Consider the following 27,374-nt stretch of genomic DNA (forward strand, 5'->3'; position numbering starts at 1 on the left):
AGAAATGTTAGAAGATGTAAGATATTAAGCTTTGTACTCAATACTATACAATAAATAAAAGTTAATCAGTAAACACTGGGATTGAGTTTTTATTATCTTAGTAATGCAATTTAAATATATATCAAGAACTTCTGGTCAAGATGGCAGCATAAGTAAACGTGGCTCGCCTCCTCACACAATCACATCAAATCTGACTTTCACCTTTTGATGGGTTAGGTCTGTGGGACTCTTTCAGAGCAGAAGCCAGCCATTGGAAAGCCTGAGTTCACAACTGGGCATGCTCTTCATCTTGTTAAAGACTTTGAAGGCTAGATTAATACATTTCGACTGACTGGTTTGAGGGCCTGCCTCTAATTTTTTGACATTTGTGGCATATGTCGGGAGCTGACCAAGAAATAAAGTGCATATGGAGAAAAATGATGTTCTCTGGGGAATCAGGATTTAGGTTAGTGAAACGCTGGAGGACTTCCCTCAGTCCAGCTAGGAGGCACACTATCATATGATCGTGTCAAGAGTATTGGTATGATCCTGGGCTGCCAGCCACACCCATTCCCTCTCGCTGGCTAGATAGGTGGACATAATGACAAAGGGATCTTGCCAGGTGAGGTAACAGGGGGCAGTGAGATATTGAAATTCCTTAATGAAACAGGTTGGGTCAAGAGAAGTAGGAATTGAGGTGTTGTTCTACTTGGGAGAGGTCAGAGAGAAAAAGGAACGTGAACCTGAATGGGCCCCCGGGGCCGGCAACCTAAGAGGGAGGACTGTGTGAGACTGAGAGGGGGGCTGGTGCTGAGAGGACCTAGTTCTGAGAGGTGACAGAGGAGGTGAGGAATTGTCTCATGATGTGGTGTCTGGGGAAAGCGGTGGGTCACGCTAGCCACCCCTGGGGGATTAGGAGGTGGAGGAGCATAGGGTGGAGGAGAGGAGAGAAGGCAGTCCTCTAGGGGGTCTGTAGGGGTCTCTGGAGTCAGGGAGAGAGCAGTGAGATCAGCAGGATCAGAACGACTGGATTGGAGAGGGGAGAGTGAAGGAGGATTTGGTAAGTAGAACAAGACGGACAGAGGGAGGGGCGCCTGAATAGGTCTTAAAAGACTTCAACATAGGGAATTTCACTCCACTTGCCTAGACGGTCACAAGAGTTGTCTAGATCAATTAATTTTAGGGGTCAAGTCTCCTGTTCTCAAGCCAAATGGACCCATTGTCTAATTTTTATTGAGGGCAGGCAGTATTACAAAGAAATCTCAGTCTTTTAGTTTTGAGGTTCATTTCAAGGTGTTCTGCAAACGTTCAAGACCAGGCAGGTCTACTCAGGATTCAGGCCGAAGGAAGAAAATATGTGGAGCTGTCGAGGTACCTGATATGCCTTTATTCTGTGTGCTGGGGCAATCCACACAAGCGGGAAGTCCCATCTTCCTTATATACTAAATGGAGACAAAGCTGGCTGTGTGCCAAGTTATGACATTGCTGGTTACAGAAGGGCAAGTGTTCTGTACATATGGGTTTCTAGCTAGTACTGCTGAGTCATTCCTGCCTGGATATCTGGGTGAGGAAGCCTGACTACATTTTCTCCACACAAGGCTTAAGTCTTTGAGGCTTCTCAGGAGTCACCCAGGGGGGCTGTTCTGCAAGGGCTAGGATTGGCCTGAACATAAGATGGAGGAGGAGTAAGACCTGTCTTCCATCTTGAGGGCCTCTCAGGGGGCATCCTGCCCTATGAGCCATCAGAGCAGTGATGGAGGAAGAAGGACGAGGAGAGGCGTCCCTCGGTTTTCTCACCCCGCAAGGGTCCAGGACCCGGTAGCGTCTCTCATGCAGCGCTGGGGTTTCAGAGTGCTATGCAGTGACAACAGGAGCAGAGAGAGGGCTGGAAGTGTGGGGAGAAGGCAAACTCCTTACTCGGGTAGAAACCTGCTGGTGTGGGTGCAGGAGCCAGGTGAATGGGCATCCCTAGACACATCTCGCTCTCAGGTTTGGGCACCAAAATGTTAGGTTTGTGTGACGAAGATGGCAGGAGACATGTAAAGCAGTTCAAAGCCTTAATTTGGGAGGTCTGAGCAGGCTTGGATGAGTCTGGAGTGACTGCAGCCACATATTATGTATTTAGTGGAAAATAATTAAAATAGTATGTAAATATCCAGTAAATAAATTATTTATTTTTCAATCATATAATTTTTCTTTAAAATTTGATGTTTTCAAAACTGAATTTTTATGTGCATCTCCCTGACCAATTGATCCTACAGGACAAGCTGTGCAGGGTTCAAATTCAGCAGCATCTGGAAAGAAAATTAAAGGATTACATTCTCTATCTAAAGTACACATAAGTATAAGTGTTATGAAGAATAAAACATCTGTATTTGACTATAACACACATAAGATTACTATAAAATATAATTTGTCCATGGTTGCATACTGGATTCATTACTATTGTGGCTAAGTATCAGAGCTTCTGGTTTTCTCATTCTTCGTTCATTTACTCAGTAACCATGCACTAAGGAAGTACGGCAAGCACTGAACTTACAAGGTGAAGATGACACAGTCAAGCCCTTAACAATCACATACTATAAACTGAAAAGACAGATGAACAGGCAGTTTCTACCCAGTCACATACATGATGACAAATATAAAACAGAGCACTACTGGAGCACACAGAAGGGACATCACAGTTTTGTGTCAATATTGTTGGCTTTTTGGTGGAGGTGATACGTAAGTTGGTCCTGAAGGACAAGGAAAGAGTATGCCAGATAGACAAATGAAGCAGTTGCCCAGACTAGACGTGGGGAAGAACACTTGTGGAACTGGAAATAGTCTAGTTTGGCTGAAAGCTAGAGCAAAGGGGCAGAGTAGGGTAAGCAGTATCTAGAGATAAGTCTGAATTATTTGGCAAGAACTAAATGGATTTCAGTGTTTTTATTCCATGCAAAGGAATCTGGAGTTTCTCCTGAGGGTCAAAAGTAAACCAATGACAAAGTCAATGACTGGGGACTTCAATGTCGCCCTTCAGTGACAGCTGTATGAACTGTAACTGCTTGACTATTACTAGATGAGTCAGGTTATTGGGCCTTATATCACTAGCAAAAAGGTGAGAAATGGATGAAGCCCAGTTTTCTGACAAGAGTTTCATTGTGCAGTTTGACAGATCCATAGGCATGGCAGAGGAGAGGATGGGGACAGCCAAAAGTGAAAAGAGATACGTGGACATATGAGATTTTTAAAAAGCTATGGGACATGATCAATAAATGCTAATAAGTATATTCTTCCTTGTGAATGTTTATGCTTTCACATTTTTCATTCCCTATGTATAAGAAAATATTTAATACAGAATCTGTTACTCAAACTTGTTAATGGATACCATTTACTATTTATTTCAGAAATCAATGATATCACAATTTAATTAATAAAATATGGAAACATACCTTCTTCTAGTTTCATAGAGTTTTTTCTAACTCCTGCTGCATCTGAAATAAGTCAAATATTATTTATAGTATTGAAGTTAAACAAGAGACGTTATTAAAAGAATGATATATAGTTTGTAAAATGCGTCCTTTAAATGATTTTATTTAATTTTTAAAAGGCTTCATTTATTTATGTTTCGACAGAGGGGAAGGGAGGGAGAAGGAGAGGCAGAGAAACACTGATCAGGTGCCTCTTGCACGCACCGTGACCAGGGATGGAACCCACAACCCAGGCATGTGCCTGAACTGGAAATTGAACTAGTGAACTTTTGGTTTGAGGGATGACACTCAAGCACTGAGCCAGGGCTAAATAATAATTTTAGAAACTAGACCTAACTTGGGGATTGTGTGATTAAATAAATAAATAAATACGTAAGTAAAATCAACTTCCACCTACTTTTATGGATGTGTAAATGCTACTTAGATTAATCTGGTAAAAGGTCCAATTGATATTGGTCTGTGGAACAAACATGACTTTAGAAAAGTGGTGTTTGATCCCATTTGGTAAAAAGAAGTTTAAACAAGTGAAGTCATATTTTACACTGATTGCATTAATTTGCAATCGTTACAAAAACTGCTTTTTGTAAAAGTTTACTCAGGGACTCTGGTCAAGAGGGCAATGTAGGTAAATGCAGTACTCACATCCTTCCACAACCTCATCAAAATTACCACTAAACTACAGAACAACCATCATTCAGAACCACCTGAAATCTAGCTGAATGGAAGTCCTACAACAGGGGATTTAAAGAAGCAGCCACACTGAGACTGACAGGAGAGGCAGAGACGCAGAATGGGCTAGTCCCACACCCATGTATGGTGGATAAATATCGGGAAGGATGTCTTGGCTGCAGATATCCTGAGAAGCAAAGGGTCCCAGCCCCATACCAGGTTCCAGTGCCAGGAAGAGAAGTGCCCATAACATCTGGCTGTAAAAAAGCAGCAGGGATTGTGGCTGAGTGAGACGGAAGGCTTCTGGAATCCCAGATGTTCCTCTCAAAGGGTCCACACACAGACTTACTTGGACTCACTCCCTTTGAGGTCCAGTACTGGGGCAGCAGCTCAAAAGGCACAAGAGACATCCAGGGAGAAACTGAATTGTCTGGCATCCAGGTGAGAGGTGGGAAAAAGGGGGCAGTTTTGTGCCAGACAAAAGTGCTAGCAGAAGCCATTGTTCCTTTTCTGAGAAACTGACCCAGTACAGAGAGGGTAGGTGAGCACTGTATCTGCTCTTCATCAATCAGACAGACTCACACTATTTTCCCTGCCCTCGTTATTCCCTGAGACCCTGCCCCACCCAACCAGAGGGCCCACTAAAGCTGTTTCTAGTGGCTTTTTAAAATACAAATGGCCTGTCTTGGCTCATGCTTTAAACTTCCCTAAAATACCTCAAACAAGAAGCACCTGGCCTCAGCATGGCCTGTACCTCTCATTAAGAGGCCTCAACCTAGCACTAGCAGCAGCTGGCCCTGCTTTGCATCTTGTCCTCACCTGAGCACCTCCAAGCCCAGCACAAGTAGATGGCTATCTACAGACTGATTTGTAGCTCATGCCAGTTGGCCCCGGGCAGAACACAGGTGGCAGCTGACCTTGGTCTGCACCTTCCAGGAGGCCCCAGAGCCAGCGCACCCACTGGGTTGCTCCAGACCACATCGAAGCAACCACCCAACCACTCAACAAGTGACACAGAAAAGGGGCAGACTCAGCTGGCAGCAGACCCCAGTGAAGTAAGTCCTTCTCTGTGGGGTGGGGCCCTGCACAGCTGATCCTCCACCGTGGATGCTCGCCACAGCCAGTCCTTGCAACCAATTGGCCTGGAGGTTAATGCCTCCCATTGACTTGCCAACATCAATCAATGCTCAACTATAAAAGGAGGATGTACACAGCCCACGCAGGTGCCATACCTGGAGTGCCAAGCCTGTGTGATTGGGGAGGTTGTGGCACTGGACCCTCCAGAACACCTACTACATAGGCCACTCTACCAAGCCTGGCAGATGGAGCAGCTCTATCTAATATGTAGAAACAAACACAAACACAGGGAGGCTGCCAAAATGAGGAGACAAAGAAACATGTACCTAATAAAGAACAAAACAAAACTCCAGGAAAAGAACGAAACAAATGAGACAAGAAATCTACAAGATGCGGGGTTCAAACGCCGATTATAAGGATGCTCAGAGAACTTAGCATTAAAAAAAAAATTGGAAACCATAAAAAAGAACCAGACAGAAATGAAGGATACACTAACTGAAATGAAGAATCATTTGCAGAGAACCAACAGGACGTAGATGAAGCTGAGAATCTAAATCAGTCACTTGGAATACAAGAAAGCAATACACACCGAATCAGAACAGCAAATAAAAGAAGAATCCAAACAAATGAGGGTCATATAAGGAGGCTCTGGGACAACTTTAAGCATACAAACATTCACCTCATGGAGGTGCTGGAGGGAGGAGAGAGAGAGAGCAAGAAATTGAAAACCTATTTGAAAGACTTCCAAAACTTGGTGAAGAAAATGGATATACAAGTCCAAGAAGCGCAAAGTCCCATATAAGAGGAACCCAAAGAGACCAGACCAAAAGTTAAAGACAAAAAGAGAATCTTAAGAGTAGCAAGAGAAAAGTAGTTACCTACACAGGAGCTCCCCTAAGACTGTCAGCTGATTTATCAACAGAAACTTTTCAGGCCAGAAGGGATTGGCAAGACATATTCAAAGTCATGGAAACCAAGGACCTGTAACACACGTGAAATACCATTTACCAGTACAGGGTCTCGTCAGATTCAGTGCCAAGGTGTTTTGTGGCACACTAATCACACAGGCATCTTCCCCGTAGCATGTAGCAAGATTCAAGATTCCCAGAATGGTAGCAAGTGTTCAGCATGAACCCCTTTGGTTTTATAAACAGTTTGGGCACAGTGAGCCACTCTGACCAGTTAGGGAATTGTGGCAACCCTCCCCATATTTCGTGTTTCCAGATGCCAACCAAGGCCAGTTATTGAAGCAGGACTTTCCAAGGATAGCAGTCTTAGGCCTGCTGGGTGAAATTGTTCTGCACAGCAGTTATAGTCCTGACTTAATTTCTTGTGTTGTCTTAAAATTTATTTAACACAGATTTAAAGAACACAGATTGAGGAACTATCACATCATGCACTGTGTTATGAACACAGACACTGTCAAACACTTGAACATAAAAAAGTTTGAAACCAGAGAAATCTCATCTGAGATTGTCTGAAATAAATGTTTAAGTTTTCAGTTCTAAGAAAAAATCTAATGATCAATATATCTGTTCAATGATATTTGTATTTTATAACAGCATTAAATAACACTTGAATAAAACTGTAAAATTACTTCTGATGCAATGGACAAACATTAACTAAAATGTGAAAAGTCAAGGTAAAAATTAGCCAAACAGATATGTAATATCTATATTACAATGGAATCAAGTGGGCAAGGCTACACTTCATGTAATGGTGAGAGAGGCAACAAATCTAAATATTATGAAAGAGGAGAAAATTTGCTTCAATAACCAGTGCAACTAAAATTACAGACTTAGAGAGATGTTTTATTTTAATTATTGTCATTAAAGTTAGAATAACAATGCTGGATAAGTAATTCACAGTATAAATAGTCCAAAGTGTTAAAGCCTGTAAGCATAAAGAGCAATGAAGAATGTTCTCTCCCATAAAATGACAATAATTTTCACTTAAAAATAGAAATTAATGCATTTAGTGTTACCAAAACTTTTAAATTGTTATGAACCAAAACCAAACTAAAATCCGTTATAAAGCCAAATCATTTCCAAGTATACCATAAGTTATTAGGCAATACTACTTAATTTCTAAAATTGAAATTATATGTAGCTTAAAAAAATTTTTTTAATGTGTCAGTTTAGTTACATTTGTTGAGAAAAGTTAATGATAGACATCTCTTTCAAATGAGAGATCTGGGGACTTAAAAACGATTGTAGAATTTGTGTCTCCTTTCTATATTAGCACAAATAATTAAGGCCTCTATCACTGTGCATTAGTCAATTAAACAACTTAGAATTTCACCAAATTAAACACTAAAATTATATCAGAAACCTAACGTCCAAGGGAAAAAAGAGAATATAACTAACCTCAACCAAGTAAGTCTCGCTGCTTTTATTTGACGTCTGTGGCCTTGAAGTGGGAATTGCCGAGTTTTCTCTTGGAGTAGAATTTCCATAGCATACAAAAATATTGCTAAGATTTCCAACACAAGGCGTCTCCAGTACTGGCCTGGAGTTATCAGTGCTGGATGAATATCTGTTCTGCTGTTTCAGCAGGAGAAGTTCAACGTTGACCTCAGCTAACTTCTTGTTAGTCCTGTGAAGATAGTAAAAATAAATACTTAGTATTTCATTTTTCGCTGAAGTAACTTGGCATTTTTTTAAGTTGTTGCAACAGTAAATGGAATTTCCCATTAAACAGCATTTTAACATTGAAAATGTGCAGGAGTAGACCTGCTATATACAAGTTTAAGTTCTAAATTGTTCTAAAGAAGTACATATGCTTGGTGGGATGGGGCAGGGGGGTGGGGTGCAGGGAAGGTGGAAGCGGTGGTGGTTCCTAATGAATGAGTAATTCAAAGAAGAGAGCGGAGAGCAATAGCTATCAGTGATGTACACGGCTTATCAGGTAATACTTGCTGCCTTCTGGAATGGCTGTACTTAAAGATTCTTGAGGATGCCCTTGGACATATTTAATAAACCAAGTTAGAGATTATTTTTAAAAAAAAATCCTTAATAGACATTGTCAAGCATTTACTGTGGAGATTTTAACCACTTGGCACTGGGTCATAATTTAAACAATAACCTCTAAGGGAGAACAAGGTAGCCTAGCTGGTGGTCAAAAGGAACAACACAAACAAACGAACTAAATAGAACAAAGAGCAGAATAGCAGTCAATAATGGGGAGGGGGGAGGGAGAGAAGGGAGATAAGTAAGGGAAGGGTTTAGTCAAAGAACATATATAAATGACTCATGGACATGGACAACGGGGAGGGATATGATTGCGGGAGAGGGGGTGGGTTGGGTGGGGGAGAGAAATTGGGAGGAAAGGAGACAACTGTAATTGAAAAGCCAAAAAAAAAAAAGGAACTAAAACAGCTCCAGAGGCAATCAGCTTATCACATTGTTATCAAGGCACTGGAGATGGGATCTCCCCTTTCTGTCTTACACACGCACCCCTGGATAGACCACCTTATTATTTTTAGCAACTTTGTCAATTATGCTGCACTTCACTCTTATATTAATCTTTCCATATTTAACATGCCTTTATACAGTAGAAAAAAACTATAAAGGATAATTTGTCTCAAGGTGCCCTCTAGTTATAATAGCAAAGATCACAACCAAGAAAATAAATTTGGCAAGGCCAGAATGTGCCCAGTCCTTAACCTTTTTGGTTCAGTTGTAATCTTCCAAAAAAATAGTTAAACTCATTAACATTTCTATTTTGGGAAATTGCAACAAGAAATTTTATAGTAATATTACTCTCTCAATGAAAGAGCTTCAAAAACACTTACCTTAAAGGCTAGTAGATCAGGTTAACTATATGACAGTGGGGGTGGGGGGAATAAAGTCATGTAAAATCAAAAATGGGGGAGAGATGCAAACTGTCCAGGACAAATATTTGAAAGATAATTTCATTAACTAACATCATTTTCCAAAATTGCACTATTTAGTTAGCTTCCACTTCCTATTAATCTCATGAACCTCGTTTGATAAAAATTATGCTTTTGAAACTAACTAATGAGGTAAATTTATTTTCTCTGATTCTGTGTTTTGACTTACTTGCTGAGTGTATTTGATAATGACAGTCTATCTTCTACTTCTCCTAGGTAGAGCTGCTTATATTTTTCCAAATCCCTTTCTTCAGCATCTTGAGCAGTTTTCATTTTGGAGAGTTCAGAATCTAGATCTTTAATTCTGAGTTCCAATTGCCTTATTATTAAATCATGATTCTCTCTTAACTGCTCCAGATTTTCTGGCGATGCTGCTTTTGTCTAAAGCAAATAAGCAGAATACATTTTTAAAATAAGTATAATCTGAACAATTATATTTGTTTTCCTTAGTTTTGAGTCAATGATTCAGAGGGCAACTTTAAACATAAAAAAGCTGAAGTTTAAAATATTTACCATCAATGTCAGCTGAATTATAACTTATAAAAATAAAATTACATCTTTTTTAAAAAGATTTTATTTATTTTTAGAGAGAGGAGATGGGAGGGAGAGAGGAAGAGAAACATCAATGAGTGGTTGACTCTCGCATGCCCCCAACTGGGGACCCGGTCTGGAACCCAGGCATGTGCCCTGACTGGGAATCGAACCAGCAACCCTTTGGTTTGCAGGCCCGGCGCTCTAAACCTACCTTTTTTATTAGTACTCATGCATTCTGATAATTCAAAGAATTGCAGAATCAATTTAAAATTTTAAGAATTGAAGGATATAATAATGGCATAGTTTTAAAATCAGAGTTTATTTTTTTATTTCTAATATTCTTGTTTTACATCAACTGGTCTTTAAAACAAAATGATCCTCTAGTAAGAATTATTCTGAAAGATCAATTTAGTGATAATAACGATGGAACTGAAATACTGAAAGGGGAAGCAGTTCACCTTCCTTCCTGAAATTTACAAAACACATTGCTATTAAGTAGAGGAAACCTACCATGTCTATTTCCAAAATGTAATCTGCAGTGAAATGAATTACATTCAAGATTAAGAAATTAACCTGTAAAACAAGATTGACTTCTTCTAATTTTTCTTCTATATCCTGTCTTATTCTTTCTTCAATCTTCCATTTATACTGTTCTATTTCACTGTATTCTACCATATTCATTTCCACATATCTTTTGAGGTTTATTTCTTCTTGTTTCCACTTCTTTTTTTTCATTCTTTAGTTTTTCATATTCTTTTGTACTGCTTTCATATTTAATAGCTCCTGTTGAAGAAATTTATTTTTTTCATCCAGAAATAGACGTTTTGAAGATGCAGTTTCCAGTTTCGCTGTAAGATTATCATTTTGCATATAGTTTTGTTATGAAGGTGTAGACCGAGAACAGTCTAACTCAGCACAACTATCAAATTTTGAAATAAATTTACTTGCAATAAAGTTAATGGTACTGTAGTAGAGACATATAATATGAAATTTTTAATTAGAATCAAGAACAAAGTTAAAAAGACCAGGAGTCACAAAAATTACATTTCACGTCATCAGCTTTGTCATGTAATGTCTGTACTTGATTTTATTCTCTTCTTTTTTTCTATGACTGTTTTCATGTCTTCCTCCACAAAAATACGAGTCACCTCTTAGTAGAAAGTCTCTTGCCTCTTCCTCAATATTAATTCTCCATAACCTTTAAAGGAGTTTTAGGGATAGCATATTGAGTTATTTAGGCCTAAGTCAATAAATGCCTCCCAAAATAAGACTTTAAAAATAATAGTCTAATTAGTGAGTTTTATATAGATTCTAAATGCCATAAGGCTTAAATGAACTACAAATGTTCCATGCTAACTTGAATTACTTCCAAGAAGAAATGACTCCCAGGGTTAAAGAGAAATCATATCTTCTCTTTAACCCTATAGTTCATTTCACTAAACTTCTATAGTTTAGTGAAATGAGCTATACATTTTTTAAAAACAACAACAAAAGGCTTAATTTAGTAGTGCTATCTTGCAATTCTTTGTTACTTCCCACAAAATAAGAAAATATACTAAACAACAAAAACTGACTGGAAATTCCTTGATACTGAGTTGAGAGATGTTGAGTTGGCCAAGAAGTCTGTTTAGTTTTTCCCATAAAATAAAAGACATATGAGTATTTTTCATTTTAACCAATAACTTTATTGGTTTGGAAATTTTGAGTATGTTGGCTATCTCTTGTGGGGTATAACACTGATTGTTGTCAACTGATGTCTTGTTTGATTGCTATCAACTACAACTGGTTTACCTGATGACTGTGGAGCATCGTTCAGCGAGAAATTTCCAACACTGAAACTTGGCAAACCACTTTTGACACGTCGGGTCAGTCACAGCACCTTCTCCATACACTGCACAAATCTTGTTTTTGCACTTCAGTTGCAATTTTACCCTTCTTGGAAAAATTAAGCATAATATGCTGAAAATGTTGTGCATTTTCTTTGATCTTCAATATTAAAATGGCTACACAAAAATTCATCAATTTTGATCAGTTTCTTTTTTCCCCACACATTTTTTGTAACTATGGCGCGTTACTTCCCAGACCCTCCTGGCTCTGGCCATGCTTCTCTCCAATTTTAATAAGTTTTTTAAAAATGCATGCTGACATAGCAGCTGTCACAATACAATCTAACAAAATTGTTTCAAATAAAGTTCAAGATAACTAAGTGCTATTACAGCTACTTTATGGGGAAAAAAAAATGAACATTTTGACCAACTCAATACTACTTTCCTTTATTTGGTAAGACAAGGTGAGTGATGTGGAGCTTTTAAAACATGGCTACAAATCCTTTGGCACTCCTCCCATGAAGGAGGTGCTGGCCTCAGTAAGAAACTGTTCCTAGTGAATAGAATACGGTAGAACTGCTGGGTGACTTTTGTGTCTGGGTGACACAGCTTCCATCTGACTTCCTCTCTCCAGGGAAGCTCTCACCCTGAGAGCCCAGCCATGTTGTCAGGAACGAAGTAGCCCAGGCCACAGTTAGTCCTCATGTAGGTGTTCCAGCCGGGACTGCCCCAGCTAACATCCCAGCTAAAAGCCCGCTGAAACACACAAGCATGTGAATGAACAAGCCCTTAGATTGTTCTAGTTCCCAGCTTCTAGTCATCCCAGCTGATGGCAAATGGAAAAGAAATGAACTGGCCTCGCTGAGCCTGGCCCAACTGCAGATTTGTGCACAAAATAAATGTTGTCTTGAGCCACTAGGTTTGGAGGTGGTTTATTAAGCAGCAATAAATAACTGGCATAAGATACTGGTAATAAAGAATGCTGCCAACTAAAAACAAAAACAAACAAACAAACAAAGCTCCACACATGTGCAGGAGTGCCTTTGAGACAGGAGGCAGGTGGAACCTGAGCTAATGTGGAGAAGCATGAGAATGAAATACAGAAGGGCCTCCCAGAGATGGTTAGTCAAGGCCTGATGGCCCCTGAAGAGGCTGACAGCAAGGCCTTCCAGGCAAGTGAACAAAAGGACCCTGCAACCTGGATGAAAGGGGACTCTTGCTATAAAAGAGCTGAAAGTAAAATCGATGCAAAAGATAAGCTAAAGAAAAGACTGTTAATATAAAAGAACCAGGACTTACTGGTTTCAAATATCCATTTCTCATTTATAGCTTCTCCCGCATGTCCAACTGTCAAGTAATGCTAAAGAAACAAATGGCTTCTGGGCTGAGATCAAATCCAGGGTGCTTCCAGGAAAACATGGTTTGAGGATGGAGCCAAGGCTGGAAAACCCTTAGAACCTCAGAAAGATTAAGATGGTGCCTCAAATTCCTTTAAGGATCTTCAGAATATAAGAATTTTAAAGACACCGTCTTACAATAGGTCCAGGAAGCCCAAGGTGAAGATCTTATCTTAAAACAATTTGTAACAGTGGTTTTTCTAATGGCATGAACCCCAAAGCTCCTAACAGAATTGTCAAAGCAGAAACCCTGCTTGCTAGCTTGGACTAAAGGAGACCGAGACAGGACACAATAAAGAGGCCTGTGCATCTTAGATGTTCTGCAGGGAGGAGCAGGCTGAAGACAGAGCTGCAAGCACAGGTCGCTTCTGATGAAAAGGACAGAAAATGCTCAGAGGAGCAGCCAAGGGCCATGGAGAAGCATTCCATGGTTAGGACTAAGTTTTCCTTTCCCCCCTCAGTGAGGAAATAGAGAGCACTATGAAATCATGTTAAATCTCAGTACTAAAAAATATATAGTGTTCTTTGGCACTATTAGATACAATTTCTCCTCTCCCTTACTTAAGCTTGTTTGTATGAAGAGGTAAGACCATCTCATCTTTATGGTACACTACAGTGTTTCTCCATAGCACACAAAGTGACTTGAAAATTTTGAAATTTCAGAAGGAGACAGTCCAGATAGTGTGTGTGTGTGTGTGACCTACTCCCATTGAGAACAGCACCACAGAGTAGAGCAAAACCTGCAAAAATAAAAAAAACCATGATGATGATGATGCTTTCACCTATTTTCAAGTTTTTTAAAAAACTGAATATTGGGATGACATTAGTTTGAAAACCATACAGGTTTCAAGTGTACAATTTAATAAATACCATCTACACACTGCATTGTGCACCCATGGCCCCAAGCAGTCTCTTTTCGGTACCATTTTCCCTTCCTTTGCCCTCCTCCACCTACCTGCCACACCCCCTTTCCCCCTGGCTGTCAGCACACTGCTATCTTGTCTATGTGTTTTACATATATATTCAAACACATAGACATATATATTTTTCTCAATCCCTTTTCCTTCTTTTATCCAGCCACTCCAACTTCACTCTCCTCTGACTGACAGCTGTCAGTCTGTTCTCTCTTATCTATGTTCCTGTTTCTGTTTTGTCACTTTATTTTGTTCATTAGATTCCACATGTAAGTGAGATCATATGGTATTTGTCTTTCACCGGCTGGCTTATTTCACTTGGCATAATAATCTCCAGGTCCATCCATGCTGTCGCAGAAAAGATGTCCTTCTTTGTAACGGTCGAGTAGTGTTCCATCATGTACATGTACTACAGACTTGTTATCCACTCATCTACTGACGGGCACTTGGGCTGTTTCTAGTTCTCGGCTATTGTAAATATTGCTGCTATGAACATAGGAGTGTGTATATTCTTTTGATTTTGTGTTTTGGGATTCTTCAGATATATTCCCAGAGGTATCATTGCTGGGTCAAAGGCAGTTCCATTTTAAATTTTTCTTCCATCCTGCTTTCCACAGTGGCTGCACAAGTCTGCATTTCCACCAACAGTCAACAAGGGTTCCATTTTCTCCACATCTTCACCAGCATTTGTTTGTTGATTTATTGATGGTGGCCATTCTGACAGGTGTGTGTGAGGTGATATCTCATTGTGGTTTTAATTTGCGTCTTTCTGGTGATTAGTGATGTTAAGCGTTTTTTCATGTCTGTTGGTCATCTGTATGTCCTCTTTGGAGAAGTGTCTATTCAGGTCCGCTGCCCATCTTTTAACTGGGTTGTTTATCTTCTTGGTGTTGAGTTGTACAAGTTCATTATATATTTTGGACATTAACCCCTTAACAAATGGATCATTGGTGAATATGTTCTGCCAGTCAGTGAGTTTTCTTTCCATTTTGTTGATGGTTTCTTTTGCTGTGCAAAAGCTTTTTATTTTGATGTAATCGAATTGTTTATTTTTTCCTTTGCTTCCCTTGTCCAGGAGCTCTATTGGCTAAAATATCGGTATGAGAAATGTCTGAAATTTTACTGCCTATGTTTTCTTTTAGTATTTTTATGGTTTCCTGACTAACATTTAAGTCTTTAATCCATTTCAAGTTTATTCGTGCGTATGGTGTATGTCGGTGGTCTAGTATCATTTTTCCATGGTTCTGTCCAATTTTTCCAGCACCATTTATTGAAGAGAGACAGTGAAATCTGTCGCTGAATCTATGAATCAGCTGGCTAAGTCGGTAGACCCTATTACCAGGATTGAATGAATATGGGAGTAAAGTAAGAAGCTCTGGGTTAGAGACTGAAGATTTGAATGGAGAAATAGAGGAATGAATATTATCTCTGTAAGGCTACTTGCCCATCATGTCAGAGTCAGCAAGATATAAGCTGGTAACAGGCTCTATCAAGAAGAAAACAATCTCCACAAAAATAGAGTTAAGGACATTCCACTACAGTGGTTTTCTATTATTACATAAAACAACTTGTAATATGCAAGATGACCAGGAAAAAGCTCTCATAAAATCTGATTTGTGCCATTGCCCAGGGACAGCCAACTGACCCGGAGTCTGCAAAATCCTTCCCCATGTGGGAAGACCAACCCCAAGGGTAGGTAGGCTGACGACCATGTCCAGCTTGAAGCAGCTACAGGAGCACAAGACCTTTGCCCATTGTCCTTTCTAAGATCTTAAAGGGTCTTAAGTCTGAGAGGGGGAAATTGTTACAAAGCAGGGGTCCCCCCAAATAAATAAATAAATAAATAAATAAATAAAATTTGATTTCATACTGGAAAATTAACTTCTGGCAATCATTCACTTTTTTATATTCCCATAACTTCATCAACTATAAGTTTAAATAATCACTATGGCCATTCTAGTGACTATGAGAGTTAACATGCTGTTTTGGGTGACAACAACATGTATCTACATAGGAGCCAGAATGCCTGGGTTTGAATCCCACGTCCTCCAGTTAATTAGCTGTGTGACCTCAAGCAAATTATTTAAACTTTCTGTGTCTCAGGTTCTTCATCTGTCAAATTAAGATGATAATGCTACCTACCTCACTGGGGTGTTGGGAAGATTAAATTTAGGGAATATATGTAAAGTACATGGGCCAAAATAAACTAAGGGTTTGCAGTTACTATGATTATTGTCACTGTATTTTAAGTTCTAATAAAATTTTATACTTTAGGCAGATGGCAATGGAAGTGGTCTTTGTACAAATTAGATTGAAAACATCCTTCATACCATTGGCAGTGGTAGCAAATTGAGAGCATGAGGCCCAGACTATATCTCTCTACTTCAGAAAGCTTCCACCAGGCCCACTAGCCAATAGTATTTCTCTGCTTATAACAATTTGTAACTTACTTCCTCTCTGTAGTACTCAACGGGCAATAATCACAAGCAATGCAAACAGCACCTCCCAGACTGAGTACATCACTTACATGGCCTGACAGGCAGGGTAAAGCCACTGGCACACAGATATCGGGCTCTATGCTAAATCAATGTTCCCAGATCCATTCATCCCCAGCCACTGTTTATGCTGGGCTGCTCCAGCAAGTCAATTACTCTGATGAGTAGATTAAGGTGATATCCATAACAGAATAGCCCTTCCCAGAGCTTTCTAGATGGTAAAGTGCTATACATCTCTAAATCCCGGCTCTGGCTGCATAGTGAAGGAGGGCTTATTTCTGTTTGTTTGTTTGTTTGTTTGTTTTCCTTCTTACATTGAGGGTAAAATATATGAGCTTCTGATTCAACAATTCTCTATTATATTTATATTGATTTGCTTAAAATACATTGAGAACCAAAGCTTCATTATATCAATGTCTCTAAGAAGAGAGTATTGGCATGGCCCAAAGTAATTTTATCCTAACAGCAGTTAAGCGAAAATAGTTTCAGTTGTATACAAGATAAGTACCATCATCTCAATAATATATCCCATAGACAAATTTATACTTAGAAGATCTACGCTACTGGTTTTTAAGATATAAACATACAAAAATAGAAACACAAGAGCATTTGAAAATGACTAAGCAAAATAACTCAGAATTTATTTTCCTATGAGCTACTTGTATCTCCTTTTGCTTGCAAAGGTGATTGGTCAGAATCCTGTCTTGCAATATTCTGGTGTTCTGCTCTTGAGAAACCTGCCTCTGAGTGTCATTTTGCTCTTCTACAACCTAGAGGCACATTTCACTATGTTTTTGGTGTCATAAGATTAAAAATACAAGTCATAATCTTAAGAGCAGAACCTTTAAAAAACTGTTAAAAGGAGGTACCCTTTTTAAACACAAGAATCTTCTCTTCCATTAAAAACTAAAATATTAATTTAAATAACAACTACATTTGTGAAACAGCAAAAATACAGTATTGGGAGATAGACTTTTTTAAAAGACATTTGACTACTTTCATTATGTCATCAAGGCAATTTATTTTGTATGTTAATGTTTCAAAAATTTAAAGTTAATAGTTATGTTAATGGATAAGCTGAATTTTCCTTCCTTTTCTTCATTTATAAAACATAAATATACTTCCATTCAAGATGGTGGCGCAGGTGAACACAGCTCACCTCCTCACAGAACCACATCAAAATTACAACTAAAATACAGAAAAAAGCATTATTCAAACCACCACAAATAGAGCTAAATGGAAGTCCTACAACTATGGAAATAAAGAAGAAACACATCAAGACTTGTAGGAGGGGCGGATATGCAGAATGGGCTAGTCCCACACTCATGTCTGGTGGATAACAACTGGTAGAAATATTTCATGAGCAAGGGGTCCCAGTCCCACCTCAGGCCCCATAGCCCAGGGTTCCAGTGTGAGAAAAATAAGTCCCCTTAACTCCTGGGTGTAAAAACCAAAGAAGAGTGAGGCTGTGAGGACAAACTGCTAGAGTCCCAGGCAGTTCCTGCAAAAAGGCCCATGCACTGAGTTACTGGACTACTCCCTCTGAGCTCCAGCACAGGAGCAGCAGACTGAAAAGCACCAGAGGCATATGGAGAGGTACTGAAGTGTCTGTATTCAGGATATGTGCGGTGGGGGGGGGGGGGGGGTCATGAGCTTTCTCCCAGACAGAAGTGCTGGTAGAGGCCATTGCTCCTTTTCTGAGCCTTCCCCCAACAAAGCAAGCAGGTGGCTGCCATATATGAGACTCCACCAACATGGATTACTCTGTTTGCCCTGCCCTGGTGATTCCCTGAGGCTCTGTACCACCCAACTTTAGGGCCCACCTAAGCAGTTTCCAGTGGCTTTTCCATACAATTAGCTTGTCAGATTCTCCTATATTCTCACAAACAAGTAGCATTTGGCCTCTGTGTGCCCCGTGCCTATTGCTAAGTGGTGCTAGGTCCAGCACTAGCAGCAGCTGGCCGTGGTTCACAGCGTGGAACCACTTGGGCACCTCCAAACCCAGCACAGGTAGCAACCAATTACAGATCACTTTGTACCTTATACCAGGTGGCCCTGGTCAGAACACGGGTGTTGGTTGACCTTGACCTGCACCTCTTAGAAAGCCCCAGAGCCTCTGCACCCAGTGAGTAGCTACAGACCATGTCAGAGCATCACCACCCAACCATCTCCATGAGTGACTCGCTCAAAGGGTGGACTCAGGGGCTCCAGAGCACTGCAGAAGTATGTACTCCTCTGTGGAGTGGACCCCTGCACATTTGATCATCCATGGTGGTGGGAAGTTGGTATTCAGTGGTTATAACCAGTCCTTGCAGCTGACTGGCCTGGGTAAATCCCTCCCATTGACCTGCCAGCAGCAATCAAGGTTCAACTACAAGAGGAGGATATACATAGTCCACAGAATTGGCACACTCCAAGTACCCAGATTAGGTGACAGGGGAGCTGTGCCACAGGACCCTACAGGACACTTACTACATACGGTCACTCTTCCAAGCCAGAAAGTCTTAGTAGCTCTACCTAATACATAGAAATAAACACAAGGAGTCTGCCAAAATGAAGAGGCAAAGAAACATGGCACAAATGAAAGAATAGAACAAAACTCCAGAAAAAGAACTAAACAAAGTGGAGACCAGCAATCTTCCAGACACAGAGTTCAAAACACTGGTTATAATAATGCTTTGTGAACTTGGTGAGAACTTAAACAGCATAAAAGAGAACATAACACCATAAAAAAGAACTGGTCAGAAATGAAGGCTACGCTAACTGAAATGAAGAGCAATTTACAGGGAATCAACAGTAGAGTGGATGAAGCCAAGAACCAGATCAGTGATTCGGGATAAAAGGAAGCAAAAAGCACCCAATCAGAACAAGAAGAAGAAAAAAAGAATCCCCCCACCCCCCAAAAATGAGGATCGTATAAGGAGCCTCTGGGACAATTTCAAGTGTACCAACATTCATGCCATGGTGTTGTCAGAAGGAGAAGAGAGAGAGCAAGAATTTGGAAACCTATTTGAAAAAATAATGACAGAAAACTTGATTAAGGAAATAGAAATACAAGTCCAGGAATTGCAGAGAGACTGAAACATGATGAACACAAAAAGGCCCGCAACAGACAAATCATAATTAAAATGCAAAAGGTTAAAGACAGATAAAGAATGTTAAGAGCAGCAAGAGAAAAGCAGTTCATTACCTACAAGGGAACTCCTGTAAGACTGTCAGATGATTTCTCAAAAGAAACTTTGAAGGCTAGAAGAGATTGGCAGGAAATAGTAAATATTCAAAGTGATGAAATCAAGGACCTACAACAAAGATTTTTCTACCCAGCAAGGCTATCATTTAGAGTCAAACGACAGATAAAAAACTTCCCAGACAAGAAAAATTTAAAGGAGTTTATAACCAACAAACAAGTATATGATGAAATATTAAGGGGACTTCTTTAAGAAGAAGAGCAAAAATATGAACAATAAAATGGCAATAAATGCATATCTATCAATGATTGAATCTAAAAAACAAAATAAATGAACAAGCAGAACAGAAACAGAATCACAGATACAGAGAATGTTTCGATGGTTGCCAGGTGAAAGGGGGTTCTGGGGGAGGGTGTAAAAGGTAAAAGGATTAAGAAGTACAAATTGGTTGTTACAGAATATTCATGGGGATGTAAAGTAGAGCACAGGGAATATAGTAGCCAAAGTATATATATGCATGACCCATGGACATGGACAACAGTGTGGGGATTGCCTGAGGGATTGGGGGGGGTTATGGGTGGAGGGGCATAAAGGGAGAAAAATTGGGACAACTGGAATGGCAGAAACAATAAAATATAATTTAAAAGAAAAAAGAAAATATGAACATAGCTCTTACTAGATGCCAAATTAATCACTTGAACTATATATATCACAGTTCATATTTTTAACGAGACAGTATTTTTGGATTACTTAAAACTAAATAATATATATTAAATCAATGGGACATTATAAATATTGATGAAACACAGTAAAAACATTAAATATTTCTGGAATTCCAAGATGGCTGCAGAGTACCTGCTTCTGGCCCCAACCTGGATTTACAGCTAACTTACAGAGCAATCAACCTGAACAACCAACTGAAAGCTAGTTGAAATGAAATATTATAGCCAAGGGTTACATAAGAAGTCCCATAGAGACTGCTAAGATGCACAGAGATACAGAATGGGACAGCTCCTACATTCAGGGGCAGTGGCAGCTGAGAAGCTGAAGGGATATTGCAGCTGTAAAACTCGCTCCCCCTAGGAGCATGGGGTGTCAACCTCACACAGGAATTCTTCCCCCAGAGAAACAGAGATACAAAGAGGTAGCACCTAGCAGTGAAAATCAGTGGAGATTCAGTCTGCCTAGGAGACTCAGACTGCATCCTCCCACAGAAGAGCTCTCCCATTGTTACAGCACTAGCTTGGGGTGTTCAGTCTAAATTTGGACTGCTGGTGAGGGCACACTGCTGTACTTGGGGCCCATGGAGGGTCCTGTGGAGGGGTCTGCTGGCCTTTGGTGAAGACCCAGACAGCAACTAAACTGTGTGGCTTGGAAAAGAGGGTTGGTATTTCCCTCACCTTCAGTAAATGGCCGGAGCCCCACTGCCCACCTGTTGAGTCACTCAGCCTACCCGGTCCTGCTGAAGTTGACAGCATAAGAAGCCATGCAGAGCAGGGACTTTTGTCCCTGTCCTGCTGGCTTTGGTAGTGCAGGGGAGCCATGTGGATCCAGGACACTCGGCCCAGTCCTGCTGAGACCTGTCAGGTGGAGTGATTGAAGTGCCACACAGGGTTAGGACCTACGGCTCTATCCTGCTTGTTCTGGTGTTGTGGGGAACTAGGATGCTGTGCAGAGCGGGGATTTTGGGACCGTCTCCCAGGGAGACTTCTGTCTAGGAGCTGACTGGGTGAGTACTGAGTTATGTGGCTACATTGCAGGGAAGCATCTTAGCTCCCCTGTGAGATCAGCTCACACTACTGCAGGAAGGAAAAGAAGTGCCCACTCCCCTCCTACAGACTTGTGATCACCACCCTTGATAGGAGACTGTTTAGATCACCCCTAACAAGTCCAGGATACCCCCACTAGGTGCAGTTCCATGAGGGGAAGGGAGAGTGGCTCATAGCAGGGACATTCAAAGATTGAGACCTTCAGAGGCTATTGTCTAGGACCAAGATGAAGTGCTCAGTCCCCCAGTGGGGGCTAGGACAGCATCATCCCCAACAGAAGACTCTTTTGACCTATGCCCCTGAGCCCAGGGTTGCTGAGCTTGCTCCTACAGAGAAGATGAATAAGTGCACCCAACCTCAATCTGCAGTGAGCCCCCATTCAGGGAATTAGAGTTGGAGACTCTGGCAGCGACAGAGGGGGTTGAAGCAGGGGCCACTTTCTTCTCATCAAGTGCCTGACTACATGACCTCCAAGTAGGGGACCCATAAGCCCTGTTGTCCCAACCCTGGTTTCCCTGCCTTACTGAGCTGTCATCCTGTGCATTGCAGCTATCCTGAGCTGATCCCTACAGTCTTTCTTTGGAAGGCTCTGGAGGAAAACCAGACAACCTCAGGGGGAGGCAGAGTAGCTGTAAGGTGGAAGCAAACTTCAGGGAGCCTCAGTCATTTTACAGAACTCCCCCAACTCTAAGCTGGAGGAAGCTAACCCTATTACACAGATTGACCCCTCCTATGCATACTCAGGTCCACTAGATGGAGGCACAAACAGTGAACAGTGTGTGACCTACTGGTATCCCCAAACCAGTTACACACAATGTCTGGCAGTGGTCTGTACTTTAACCCTACTCAAGCAGACCCAGAACCAACAAAACCAGAGATGGGCTTCAGACCAAACCAGAGCTCAATCCAACAGGCTGCACAAGCGACACACCTAAAGGCATTTTCCAACAGGCACCAAAATCTGCTGGGAACAACTCTGCTTTGGGGGACAGTTCCTACACAGCATCTCATACACAGTGATTGGAGGTTTACCCTCACAGTCTTTCACTCTGAAAGGATACCTCTTACCCACAAAAGAGCTGACAGCATTCAAGACTCAAATAAAACAAGGAGTACACATAACCCACAAGAAATATTCTGGGAGCACAGAGCTCAGGTGATCTCAGAGATTGTGCTACTGAGCCCCATAAGACAACTTAATCATAGAGTCATCATAATAAGTTAGGGAGTCATAGAAGATCTACCTAATAATACACAGAGACAAAATGGAGAGACAAAGAAAAATACCCCAAACAAAAGAACAAGAGAAAACCCAAGAAAAATAATTAAATAAATTGGATGAAATGGAAGCAACCAAATACCAGATGTAGAGTTTAAAACAATGGTTATAAGGATGCTCAAGGATCTTAGGGGAACAGTGGATGACCTCGGTGACAGTTTAAACAAATAGATAGTAAGCATTAAAAGGGACATAGAAACTATCCATAAGAACCAGTCAGAAATCAAGAACACAATATCTGAAGTGAAGAATACACTAGAAGGAATCAATAGCAGGTTTGATGAAGCAGAGGATCAAGTCAGAGAATTAGAGAACAAGATAACAGTAAGCACCCAAGCAGAGCACCAGAAAGAAAGGAGAATTAAAAGAAATGAGGAAGGTCAAATAACCTCTGGGACAACATGAAGCACAACAAAATCCACATCATGGAGGTATACCAGAAGGAGAAGAGAGTGAGCAAAAGATAGAGAATGTGTTTGAAGAAATAATGGCAGAAAACTTCCCTAATTTGGTGAAGGAAAACATCATACAAGTTCAGGAAGCAAAAGAGTTTCAATAAAGATAAACCCAAACACACACACATCAAGACACATCATAGCTGAAATGGCAAATGTTAAAGACAGAAAGAATCTTTAAGTCAGCAAGAGAGAGACAGTTAGTTACCTACACAGGAGTTCCCATATGGCAATCAGCTGATGTTTCAACAGGAACACTTCAGGCCAAAAAGGACTGGTATGAAGTATTCAAAGTGATGAAAAGCAATGACCTGCAACCAATACTACTCTATTTAGCAAGGCTATTACTTGGAATTAAAGGCAAAATAAAGAGCTCCCTAGACCAAAAAATAAAAAGGCTAAATGAGTTCATTACCACCAAACTGGTATTACAAGAAATGCTAAAGGGACTAAAACGAAGAGAGGGGAATGCAAATATAAAGAAAAAAGTGGCAATAAATAAATATCTATTAATAATAACCTTAAATGTAAATGCATTAAATGCTCCAATTGAAAGACATAAGGTAGCTAAATATATAAGACAACATGACACATGTATATACTGTCAACTAGAGACCCATTTCAGAACAAGATTGACACAAGTGGAGAGTGAAGGGATGAAAAAAAAATCATGCAAATAGAGACAAAAGAAAAATTGAGTAGCCATACTTTATTATCTAACAAAATAGACTTCAAAACAAAGGCCATAACAAGGAACAAAAAAGTTCACTACATAATACTAAAGGGATAGATCCAACAAGAGTATATAACCATTGAACACATATATGCACCCAATGTATGAGCACCTAAATATATAAAGAAAATCTTGGTGGACTTTAAGGGAGTGATTAACAGCAATACACTTATAGTGGGAGATTTTAACAGCCCACTATTATCAATGGACAAATCTAACAGACAAAAAAATTGACAAGTAAACAACTTTAAATTACACACCAGATCAGATGGATTTAAATGATAGTCACATAACATTTCAGCTCAAAGCAGCAGAATATACATCCTTCTCAAGTACCCATGGAATAATCTCAAAGATAGACCACATTTTAGTACATAAAATAATCTTAACAAATTCAAGAAGATTGAAATTACATCAAGCATCTTCTTGGATCCCAAAAGCAAGAAACTAAAAATCAACTACAATAAAAAACACCAGACATTCAAACACATGAAGGCTAAACAGTAAGTTGTTAAACAATGAATGGGTTAATGATGAGATCAAGGAAATTTTAAAATTGTCTGAAAATAAATAAAAATGAATATACAACAACCCAGCAAAAGCAGTCCTAGGAGAAAAGTTCATAGCATTATTGGCCTACCTTAAGAATCAAGAAAAAATTTAAAAACAGCAACAACAACAACAACAACCCTGAAACAATATAATCCTCCACCTAAAAGAACTACCAAAAGAACAAACAAAAAAAGCCCACAGTTAGTAGAAGGAAGAAAATAATAAATATCAAAGGTGGAACAAATGACATAGTGAGTAAAACAACAATAACAAAAGATCAATGAAACCTAGAGTTGGTTCTTTAAAAACATACACAAGATCGACAATCCTTTAACCAGACTCATCAACAAAAAAGGAGAGGACCCGAATAAATAAAATCAGAAATGGAAGAGGAAAAGTAACAAATGACATCACAGAAATACAAAGAATTTTAAGAAAATACTATGAACAACCATATACCAAGAAATGGGAACATATGGGTGAAACGGATAAATTCCTAGAAAAATACAGTCTTCCAAAATTGAATCAGGAAAAATCAGAAAACCTAAATAGAAAGATTAAAACCAGTGAAACTGTGCCCTAGCTGCTGTGGATCATTGGATTGAGCGCTGGCCTGAGAACTGGAGTCACTGGTTCAATTCCCAGTTAGGGCATGTGGGTTGTGGGCCAGGTCCCCAGCTGGGGGCACACAAGAGGCAACCACATATTGATGTTTATCTCCTTCTCTCTAAAAATAAATAAATAAAATGTTTTAAAGAAACAAACAAAATGAAATTGAAGCAGTAATAAAAAAATAAAAATAAAAAATCCCAGCAAACAAATGTCCTAGACTGGATGGCTTCCCAAGGAAACTTTACCAAATATTCAAAGAAGAACTAACACCTACCTTTCTCAAACTATTCCAAAAAATTCAGAAGAGAGAAGTCTTCCAAGCTCTTTTGTAAGGCCAGCAATATACTATTCATAACCAGATAGACACTACAAAGAAAGAAAATTGTAGGCCAGTATCCCTGATGAACATAGATGCTAAAATTTTTGATAAAATATTAACAAATTGGATCTACATGGGAAATATCATACACCATGATCAAGGGGGATTAATTCAAGGGATGCAAGGTTTGTACAATATTTGCAAATCAATAAATATGATACGTCACATAAGCAAAATTAGAGGTAAAAGTGTCATGATTATATTAATAGTTGCAGAAAAAGCATCTGATAAAATTCTACACCCATGTATGATAAAATCTCTCAGCAAAGGTGAAATTGAGGGAACATACTTCAATATAATAAAGGCCAAATGTGAAAACTCTATAGTCAACATCATACTCAATGGGAAAATACTTAAAAATCAAGAACAAGGCAGGGATGTCTGCTTTCACCACTCTTCTTCAACATAGTACTGAAACTCTTAGCCACATTGATTAGAAAACAAGAGGGAATAAAAGTCATCCAATTAGAAAGGAGGAAGTAAAACTGTCATTATTTGCAGATGATATTGTATAGTACATATAAGACTAAAGATTCCACCAAAAAAATACTACAAGATCTAATAAATGATTTGGAAAAATAGCAGGATACAAAATTAATATTCATGAATCTCTGGCATTTTTATTACCAATAATGGACTATCAGAAAGAGAAACTAAGAAAAAAAAATCCCATTTACTTAGAGCAACAAGAACAACAACAACAGTACCTAGGGATAACTTTAACCAAGGAGGTTAAAGACCTGTACTTGGAAAATTCTAGGAGATTAAAAAAGAAACTGGGGAAGCTATAAATAAGTGGAAGCATATACCATGTTCATTGATAAGAAGAATACCCATGATTAAAATGTCCATACTACACAAAGCAATCTAGAATTTCAAAACAATTTCTATTAAAATACCTATGGCGTATTTCACAGAACTAGAATAAATATTTCAACAACTTATATGAAACCAAACAACAATGACAACAACCCTAAGTAGCTTCAGCAATCTTGAGAAAGAAAAATGAAGTTGGTGGTGTTACAACATGTAATATCAAACCATACTACAAGCCCACTGAAATCAAATCAGCCTGGTACTGGCCTAAGAACAGGCATATATATCTATAGAATAGAACAGAGAGCCCTGAAATCAACCCACACCTTTATGGTCAATTAATATTTGACAAAGGAGGCAAGAGTTACAGTGGAGTAAAGACAATCTCTTCAATAAATGGTGTTGGGGAAATTGGACATTGGTACATGGAAAAAAATAAACTTGGCCACCAACTTACACCATACACAAGAATAAACCCAAACTTCATAAAAGACTTGAATATAAGTTCCAAAACCATCAAAGTCCAGAAGAAAATATAGGCAGTAAAATCTCAGACATCTCACATAGTGATAATTTTGCCCATATATCTCCTAAAGCAAGGAACACAGAGGAAAAATAAACAAATCAGGCTACATCAAACTAAAAAGCATTGGCACAGCAAAAGAAACCATCAACAGAATGAAAGGACAACCTACTGGATGAGAGAACGTATTTGCTAATAATAGATCTGATAAGGGCTTAATCCAAAATTTATAAATTACTCATCCTACGCAACACCAAAAATATAAACAATCCATTTAAAACACGGGCAGAGGATCTGAATAGATAATTACATACACATGGCCAATAAACATATGAAAAGATGCTTAATGTCACTAATTATCAGAGAAACGCAAATTAAAATCATAGTCAGGTGTCATCTCACACCTGTTAGAATGGCTCTCATCAATAAATCCACAAAGGACAAGTGTTGGTGAGAATTTGAAAAAAAGACATTCTTGTGCACAGTTGGCGACAACACAGACTGGTGCAGCCACTATGAAAAACAGTATGGAGGGTCTTCAAATATATATAAAAATGGATCGGCCTTATAACCCAGTGATTCCACTTCTGGGTGTATATCTGAAGAAAGCCAAAATACTAATTCAAAGAATATATCTGCACCTCTATGTTCACTGCAGTGTTATTTACAATAGCCAAGCTCTGGAAGCAACTCAAGTGTCCCTCAATAGCCAAGTGGATAAAAAAGCAGTGGTACACATAGCCAATGGAATACTACTCAGCCATAAAACAACAGTGAAATCTTATCATTTGCGACAGCATTGATGGATCTAC

The 27,374-nt window shown here is 39.5% G+C and overlaps 1 protein-coding gene across 1 annotated transcript in view; it reads right to left on the minus strand.

Moving 5' to 3' along the window:
* STPG2 (sperm tail PG-rich repeat containing 2) overlaps positions 1–27,374 on the minus strand; it is a 268,987-nt gene that overhangs the window by 62,877 nt on the left and 178,736 nt on the right. The window lies entirely within an intron of this gene.

This window comes from Furipterus horrens, unplaced genomic scaffold (assembly GCF_987537825.1).
Source record: "Furipterus horrens unplaced genomic scaffold, mFurHor1.1.pri manual_scaffold_2, whole genome shotgun sequence".
Classification (NCBI taxonomy): Eukaryota; Metazoa; Chordata; class Mammalia; order Chiroptera; family Furipteridae; genus Furipterus; species Furipterus horrens.